The sequence below is a fragment of the Pollachius pollachius genome, assembly GCF_949987615.1.
Source record: "Pollachius pollachius genome assembly, chromosome: 14".
In the NCBI taxonomy this organism is placed as follows: Eukaryota; Metazoa; Chordata; class Actinopteri; order Gadiformes; family Gadidae; genus Pollachius; species Pollachius pollachius.
In genome coordinates, this window is record NC_136947.1 from 20944893 (window position 1) to 20954875 (window position 9983).

Genomic DNA, 9983 nt, shown 5'->3' on the forward strand with positions numbered 1-9983 from the left:
CGTGGGGGAGACCGTCTCTCCCCCCACGAAAGAGAGAGGGGGGACTCTAGGGCACCCGAAGGGTCATGGTGGGGAAGGAGGGGGTTGATAGGACCTCGGACCTGCTGGCTCCTCCATGTAGGTTGTAGAGAAAGTAATTGGTTGTCCAAATCTATTGTGGATCCAAATCTCGTCAAGAGGTTTTATGTTATCAACAAGTTCACTTACAAGTCAGGATTCAAACTCAATGTCCACAGTCTATCAGCATCCGTTGAGCAAGAGGGATTGATGATGGATAGATGATCCCTACCAGCTCCTTAAGTACATGTGTCCAAAACAAAACCAGAATCAGTAAATGGCTGATATGAACACAGGAGTGTGTCCAACAGTCTGCCTCGGCAGCATGGCTCGTCATGGGAAAGAGTCCTGCATTAAAGTGCAGTCCCTTGCTCCTTGCTGACCTGTTTTATTATTATGAAGACAGCAGGTTAATGAAGAAAGCTGTGTGGTCAATCTCTGGGTCAAAGCAACTTTTGAGAGAAACGGTTTTATAATGAGGTCATAGTGTGCCCAAGTGTCTTATGAGTCAGGGAGTCAGGTCTACTTTGTGTAGAGACCGGAATTAACCGGAAAATTCCCCAAGGAGATGCCCTGTGTTCTAATAAATTGCATTAACACAGGATATTCCCAGAGGTGTGTATGGAGTCCTGGTTGACGGCAAGTGTTTGTGACCGCCTATCTTCTCCCGACTTGTATACCCGGTGACTCTTGAGAAGGCTATGAGGTCTTGAATAGGTTTATTGTGAAAGTTAATGTTTGTTTTAAAGATCAGGAGAAAGTGTTCTTTGCTTTGATCATGTTCAGACAGAATCACAACACCTAAGTCAAACCTTTACAGTGGTTAGGGTATAGCACAGCATCATGTTCTATGGTTACACTGGTCCAACACCAGGTTGTCCTGCCCACATGCTGATGGCAAAGGTGTAATTAAAACCCAATTACTACTAGGAGGCCAGGCTCCTCTCTTGTCTCCTCTGGAGAGCCCAAAAGGGTCCAAACTACTCCTCGTTGTAGACGTGTATTGCTTAAAATCAACCTAATATATGGCGTTGTATTTTATGACTGATGATTTAGTGGATGCGAACACAGTTTTTTATGTCACATTTCATCAACTCTTTAACGTTGTAAAAGACAGCGCATTTTCATTAACCACCCAGATTCAGCCTCCACAAAGTGTAGCATAGTTAATGCACAGCACAAATGATAGTCAGATGGAGGAGGAGAGGAGGAGCTCCTCTTGATATATTTTACGCCATATTTTACGCCATTGTAGAGTGGAGGAAAATAAACGTAAGAAACTCACTTTAAGCCACAAAATCGGTGTATTCTACGGCGTAATACCATAAAACCGACATTATGATAGCATAAACACCATACTTTACGTTGATTTTAAGAAAGACACGTCTAAAATGAGGTGTAGTTTAAAATGTGGCATGCTGAAACCTAAATGGAATAGTTTATCAGTGTGGACAGGTGGGAAACCTAACCAAGACTGTAGTGCTGCAACATGAGCTCACACAATAGAGGACATGAACAGGAACCTGAGCAGAATAACAATGCTTTTCTGCTTCAATATTCAGTTGTCCGATTTGACAGTTCATGGAGCGACGAAGCCATCCACGAACAGCAAAGAGAGAGAGGAGAGAGAATCAGAGCAAGAATATAGCCAAGATAATATAACAAAATCTGCCAGAAATACATGGAGAGATAAAGAGCAGAGAGGGTAGCCCAGAATGAGGAGACAAGACAATATCACGAGATGGCAATGGAACGAAGCAGAGCAAGAGAGAGAGAGAGAGAGAGAGAGAGAGAGAGAGAGAGAGAGAGAGAGTGAGAGAATATAGAATCAGATAATCAGAAGCTGTGTTGACCAAGCATGCCTTCACGCATGCAAGGAATCTCTCAATAAGATATGCATGGAATATATAGAGCTATATCATAGCATTGGTTTGTTAATATCTGTATTGTTTTTCTCTTTATTATACTTATTAAATATGTCTACAAAGAAATGTGTAGGGCTGTAATATAGCGATAATAGCAGTTTTCTAAATCTATAGCTCTAGTATATATATATAGATGTATACATATATACATAGATAGATAGATAGATATATTTATATATATAAATAGAAATATATACATATATATATATATAGAGAGAGAGAGAGAGAGAGAGAGAGAGAGAGAGAGAGAGAGAGAGAGAGAGAGAGAGAGGGAGAAAGAGATGAGTATGATTTCACTCGTTTTTCATGTGATTTGCCAGAGAAGCAAGATAATGCCCAAGCATCCAGGTGAGCAATGAACAAATTTGTAGGTGCCTAGCAGCGAAGGTGCAAGGAACCTATTGTTATTGCCATAGCACTATTCATTCAAATGGCCACTATCCTGAGTCCTAACGTCAGATTTGAGCGGAACCAACTTTGGGGCAGTTGAGGGTCGATGTTGAAGGCCCTAAAAATATAGCCAACAGAGTCCCACTTATGTCCAGTCAGTTTCAAGGAGACACAAGGCGGGGTTAACTTTATCTATCAATCATCATCAAACCTGGTATACGGAAAGGCGGATGACTCAAAATTAAACCAAACCGTCCATCGCGGACAATGGGGGGCGCTGATACTGGAAGATGAATGGTCCTTTAATGCATTCAGATCACACATCTGGAGCCATTCATTTGATTTCATACTGAGTCCCCCTATCACTGGCAAACAACGCTCAATCCTTCCTCCAAGGCGGAAGTTCACCCATTTGCATCCCAAAAGGTGTCCAATAGGGTTTGGGAAATAGTTTTAACGAAACCTATTTCGTTAAAGCACCACATTTAAATGTAAAATGAAGCCACTGAATTCACTTCATCCAAATGGATCACCTTGCTGACATTAAAACCAAACCAGACCTAATACGGTCTGAGGAAATAGCTTTTGATACGGCACAATACAACACATTTACATTTACATTTGCATTTAGGGCATTTAGCAGACGCTTTTGTCCAAAGCGACTTACAATAAGTGCATTTGTTACAATAAGTACATTTGTCATAAGAAGTGAAACAATATATCACTGTCGGTACAGTAAAGATGTTCATAGAACCAAGTGCAAGTATTACAATCACTAGGCTAACCCATTCCCCGTGTAAAGCAAAAACAGCAGCTACTGTAGATGCTACACAATTAAGTACCTTGAATAAGTGCAATGTACAAGTGCCAGGACGTACAACATTCAATGGTGGCTGTGCATTGGTTTCTATGCAGGGTCAAGGTGAACTCTGAACAGGTGAGTTTTGAGTGTTTTGCGGTAGCTGGTGAGCGACTCTGCGATCCTGACATCGGTAGGGAGCTCGTTCCACCACTGAGGTCCCAAAACAGAGAAAAGTTGTGACTTCGCTGATCGACCTTTGCTTGCTCTTAGCGATGGCAGTACCAGACGTCTAGCTGAGGTAGTTGAGCGGAGGGATCGACCTGGGGTGTGTGGCTTTACTAATGCTTGGAGGTAGGCAGGGGCAGTTCCATCGACTGCCTTGTATGCCAGTACCATCATCTTGAATCTGATGCGAGCTATTACAGGGAGCCAGTGGAGGTCTCGGAAGAGGGGGGTTACATGTGAGAACTTTGGTAGGTTGAACACGAGGCGCGCTGCCGCATTCTGGATGCGCTGCAAGGGTTTAATCGCAGAGGCTGAACACATAAGTGTTGAACTGGCTCAATAGTGGGCGTAGTGGCTCACTCGGGCCATCTCACCCTGCTGGAGGTTGGCAGAAGGCTCTCGGTTTGGACGATTTGTCCATCACCTCAAGGTCCTTCCAGCAGTTCTCACTGAATTCACAATTTTTCAGACTACAGACGGCTGCACGCAGTAATGTGGTTATAGTTGATTGTTTTAATTTACTTTTAATTTATTGAATGCATTTTCTTAAAGAATCTCATATTTTGTGACAGAGAGAGTGACACAGAGAGAGAGAGAGAGAGAGAGAGAGAGAGAGAGAGAGAGAGAGAGAGAGAGAGAGAGAGAGAGAGAGAGCAGGAGAGAGCAAGAGTGTTGTGTTTACCTTCATCAACATTAATTGAATAAACAAAGTTTAACATATTGTTCTAATGGCACCACCTGGGGTAATAGCAAGCTCATTAGTCCTCTTATTGGAGTGAATATACTTATTCTGAGATAATAGCTGGTTCAATAATCATTGAACTTCTTGCTGCGAGCAAACCGTCAATTTATAATAAGTAATTTCAGCCAGGGACTAGGAAAAGGCTGCCTGGAGGCATTGATTACAGCAAAGACAGAGCCACATGAGAGAAGAGAGAGGAAGAGAGAGGGTGTGTGTGTGTGTGTGTGTGTGTGTGTGTGTGTGTGTGTGTGTGTGTGTGTTTCAATCTGTTTCCAGATTGAAATAAACGGTGATTGACCGAACGATTGCCATCGTCGTCATTCAACACAACGCAGATAGCAACTGTTCCACTAACTTGTATTTCACGTCAGTAATGTATTCAGTACGGGTCATTAGTGTATTCAGTACGGGTCATAACCAGTCGGCTATGAGGTGGTTTCAAATTACTCAAACCACAGTTATATTACAGTAATGGCATTTCTGTTGTGGTCCGGATTACTTTTTATCAAAGACATTGACCCCTAGACAGTGACCATCCGGATGCCTTGGTGTAATTCACCTGTAACTGCTGACACCGCGACTCAATGATTGGCGGTGATTTAGCATTTGCATATGGTCTCAAAATAATATTTTTAATCCTGTTTGAATTTGCGTTCACTCCTCCAGCACTCATCATGTTTGGATCTGTTAACGGAAGCTCCGCCATCATCTTTGAGAAACCTACATTGGCAAAGCAAAGAGGTCTGTATTTTTCAAAAGTGTTATTTTAGAGCAGGGGTTCTCAAAGTTTTGACAGCTGAGGGCCAATTTAGGAACCCAGAATTTGACTGAGGGCCGCCAAAAGAAAAACAATTAGGCGGGAAACGCCGTCAGCCTCCCAGTGAGGTCTAAATCCCGAAACTGAGGTTCATCCTTTCAAAGTAATGTACAGTCGGATTAAAACTAACAAATTTAACAGGATTGAATTGAAAGCTAAAGAGAGTCGACTTTTTTCTTTATATTTATTTATTTTTGTTTAAATTAATATTGATATAATAATTTTAAAAAAAAAGGGCAGAAGGTCACCCGTTTGTATCCCAAAAGGCGTCCAATAGGGTTTGGGAAATAGTTTTAACGAAACCTATTTCGTTAAAGCACCACATTTAAATGTAAAATGATGTCACTGAATTCACTTCATCCAAATGGATCACCTTGCTGACATTAAAACCAAGCCAGACCTAATACGGTCTGAGGAAATAGCTTTTGATACGGCACAATACAACACAGAACACACACGTGGTGAACTGGCTCAATAGTGGGCGTAGTGGCTCACTCGGGCCATCTCACCCTGCTGGAGGTTGGCAGAAGGCTCTTGGTTTGGACGATTTGTACATCACCTCAAGGTCCTTCCAGCAGTTCTCACTGAATTCACAATTTTTCAGACTACAGACGGCTGCACGCAGTAATGTGGTTATTGTTGATTGTTTTAATTTACTTTTAATTTATTGAATGCATTTTCTTAAAGAATCTCATATTTTGTGACAGAGAGAGTGACACAGAGAGAGAGAGAGACGGAGAGAGAGAGAGAGAGAGAGAGAGAGAGAGAGAGCAGGAGATGCAGGAGAGAGCCAGAGTGTTGTGTTTACCTTCATCAACATTAATTGAATAAACAAAGTTGAACATATTGTTCTAATGGCACCACCTGGGGTAATAGCAAGCTCATTAGTCAGGATAGTGGCCAAATATGAACAAGTCTGATCTGATTCTACTCCTTTCCAAGCCATACTTTACTGATCTATACTATTCTCTTCGATTCTATTGTGTTCTACTCAGTGTGTTCTTACTCTCAGGTGGTTGATGGGCAGGGCAGCACTTTTTGAAGGTGGCCGGCTTCCTTGTCCGATCCAACGGATCCTATCCTTGCAATATTGCTTTCGATGGAGGTTAATTAGAGATGGTTAATAGATAATATAATTTTTCCCCTAGTATGCCATTTGGTGAAAACATTTCATTGAGATCAAAGAGAAGAGGATTGATGCAATTCTCCCCACTTGGCTAAATTGTTCCGTTATATTTGACAAAATAATTAATTCCCGACGTCTCCTACCATCATTACGTCTATACCCGCATGCCCTGGGACGTAGCCACATGGGGGCCTGGTCAGAGGTTGGCCACCCCGCTGCCGCAGATCAGGGAGTACGGCTCCCCGGCTGTCGCTCCATGTTCCAAAACGTCTCTGTGTTCATTGAAACGCAACCATGCTACCCTTGAAAGACGGAGCAAAAGCCTAAGTCCCCAGACATTTGATTGCTGTGCTTTTTAAAGAGCGAAGACACCATGTCGACAATTAGCAGAGCTTAAAACAATCAAACATTCTTGGTTCCCGTTGGTGTATGAAAAAAAGAAATGTCATGAACACCAAATGTCTCGGCTTATGTCTCACTATGCTCTGGGCAATTCATTCCATGTAGCTTTTAATGCACTTTTGGCAACCTTTACTCGATTTGTGATGTTTTTAACATTTCAAGTGTGTCAATATATGACTCAAGTTCTGGATTTAATATGGCAATTACAGAAAAATAATTATTCTAACTATAGAAGGAATAGTACTTCAGTTGATTGCCATCAGCAACACTTTACTTTTAAGTTAAGTACTTTTTAGAGTGCCTTTAGCCAGCATGCTCAAATACAATCAGCACCTGAAGGCACCATAACGCTCTTTAATGCATACATAATTCAGTGGAGGAATAGATCATTTTCACAGATTGGATAATTAAAATTAAAATTGTTGTACGAGAGTCAAGGTGCAAGGGAAACAGTCTTTGGTTTGAGAAAAAGAATGCAACCTTTCTAAGCAACATTTTGTTTCCGTTAAAATTGGTGAAATTATCTCATGCACAGCACACTGTTACAATGTGAGAAAAAATGTGCTAGCTCCGAGGATAATTAACAGAAAGAATTGAACTAAAGATTGTCAAGCTTCGATCCTCTATACTTTCCTGGGCTGTGATATACATCGCACAATAAGGACCCAACATTAAATCTAACCATATTGCTACAGGGTTTGAATGGATAAACCCTGATTTCCACCGGGGACGTAAGCGCCGCGGTCACCGCTGCTGATCGCTGCCACGCTGCGGAACGTCTCAGCAGCGTCCCAGGAGCGGCGCGCCGCGCCGCAGAGCTATCATTCCGCAGCACTTCTATTTTTGACGCGAGCCGTTGCTGAACCGCTCCAATTTCAACAGAGCAGATCGAGCCAGGCAGGAAGTGAAAAAGTAAAAGCCATAGAGCATCCGGTCAATTTTCAAAATAAAAAACAATACTCAGCTCATGTAGCCTATCACAACTTCACATCAACATTACGTCATGACCGGTGAAACCAGGTCAGCAGTCAAACAATCAAAGGGTCTCAGAGGTTCGGCAACATGGACGCAGTAGTTTTGGGAGTGGAAGGTGAGTACATTAGGTTTAGGATTATCGCGTGATCTCGTGATCTCGCGTGAATACGGCTGGCTCGCAAGGCAGCGCTACGCTGCCGTTACGCGCCCGGTGGAAATTGACGCAGGGCAGAGTTCGCAGCCGTTCCGCGGAGCGTACGTCCCCGGTGGAACTCAGTGACTAACTGCCTGGAGTTAACAATCATAGAAGGCCTGAGCTACGACGTAAGGCACCATATTGTTTACAGATATGAGGACGACATATGACCTGAAAACATTTGGTTGGCGTTTGACTATTCTTTCCCGCATTTAGAGGGGTCGCAGAATTCGACGGTCCACTGTCATGGATTGTGACCCATCGTGGATTGCGACCTGCTGCTACTAGACCCTGTGATGATCGCAGACATTAATAATTGCTTACACATACAGATATGATGACAAATGACCTAAAAAAACATTTGGTTGGGGTTTGACTCCTTTTCCCCCGCATTTACATTGGGGTCGCAGAATTCGACGGTCCGATGTCATTGTGACCCATCGTGGATTGCGACCTGCGCTGCTTGTGGACTCTGTGATGATCACGGACATCAATAATTGTGGCAAGAGTTCATATTTATTTCATAAACGGCAGTAAAAAAAAATAATAACGGTGGGCATACAAATAAAAACGGTGGGCAACGCATTATAACAAAAACATAGATAAAACATAAGATCCCCCCCCCCACACCGTAGCTTATTAAATGTGTTTAATAAATACATTTGATTTCGTTAGCCTTTCACAGACCCATAGTATGAATAGGGCGTTTAGTAAGGTTGCTTCTTTCCCCATAAGACGCTATCAAGAAAGAAAGTATTGCCCGGTGTCCTAAACTAATGCACCAATTCCGAGTGATCGATGACGATACGCTTTAAGCTCGTGCATGTTTCCGCACGTGAACGACTTCATGCCTGTCTACGCTTCAAACTCGTGCATGTTGCAGAAAATGTGCAACAGCGCCCCCTGGGGTCACACCTTTCGGTGGGTCGCAGAATTCGGTGTAACACCGGAAGTTGTGAAGGCCCATGCAAGTGAACGGAGCAGTCCACAGCATTGAGAAGAGCCGTGTAATAAATTATATTTGTATTTTTTAATGGTGTAAGAATGTCTGCGTGGAGATATCTAGATATTGTTTCCTTCTTAATAAAAGGTCCCTTGGCATGCTGCTTTATGGACGCTTTTATATAGGTATTAGTGGGCCCCAAATACAGTACTTGAAGACGTTCAAGAAATTCAGCCTTGGTGCAGAATTACAGCCACTACGAGCCTGTCCCACAATGAGCTTTCCACAAACGTGCCGTTTGTGGAGGCGGCTCAGGGTGGAGGATTGGGCTGTGGCCCTGAGCAGCTTGCGGCCACAGTACCATGCGCTCATGTTTAGTGGATGTATTGCAATGGCGAGGCGCACACAGCTTTTGGCCGTGTTCTGTAAATACTCTAGAACAGTGTTTCTCAAACTTTTTCAGACCAAGGACCACATAAAAAAACACTCAAGGACCACCTAACTCAAAATAGCCCCAAAACAATATGCCAACTTCAGTTCACAAATTACAACATAAATGACAGTTTTACCAAAGATACAGGTACTTTATTTTTGTCACACAGCTTGTACAGTGACATTCTTTGTATTTAACCCATCCCTCAAGGAATTAGTATCTTACTTAATGAGAAGAATGGTGCTGCTTTTTTTTTCTCGGCCATGAGTGATGCAATGTCTGGCTCCAAACTGGACAGTTTAAGTCTCATATCATAGTCCACATTAATCCGGTTGCACTGCTTTGTTTTCAGACCAACAAGGGAGGAAAATCCAACTTCACAGTTGTAGGTGGTTGGAAACGGCATCAACAATTTCAGAGCAGTTAGCCAGCTCAGGGTGCTCAGGCTGGATGTGGAGCCAAAAGTCGGTCAATCCTTTCTCCCTGAAAGTTGTTCTCAGTGTCCCATCTGATGCAATGTCCACAAGGCTGTCAACCTCTTTTGGTGAAAGTTTGGAACTGACTTGCTCAATGTGCGTTTTGTCCCCAAATGGATTTCTCATCCACTCAAAGCTTGTGTCTAATTCTGGGAAATATATTCCCAGCTGCGAGTGGAGGTCTTGCAGATGTTGCCTGAAGGATGCAACTGTGCTCCTATCCATGTCCTCTTCAGCAGTGAGGAGAAAATCTGCAAGTGTGGGAAAACTGTCGAATTCTCCGCGATCGAGACGGCCACGCCATAATTCCATTTTCATGCGTCTGGCTTTAATTTTGCCTTGGACATTGAAGATGGTGACAGTCTTCTCTTGCAGCGCCACATTCAAAGTATTGAGAGCGCTGAAAACATCAGCCAAGTATGCCAACTTTGTGAGCCACTGGAAGTCATGCATTCTGTCATACAGTTCATCGCT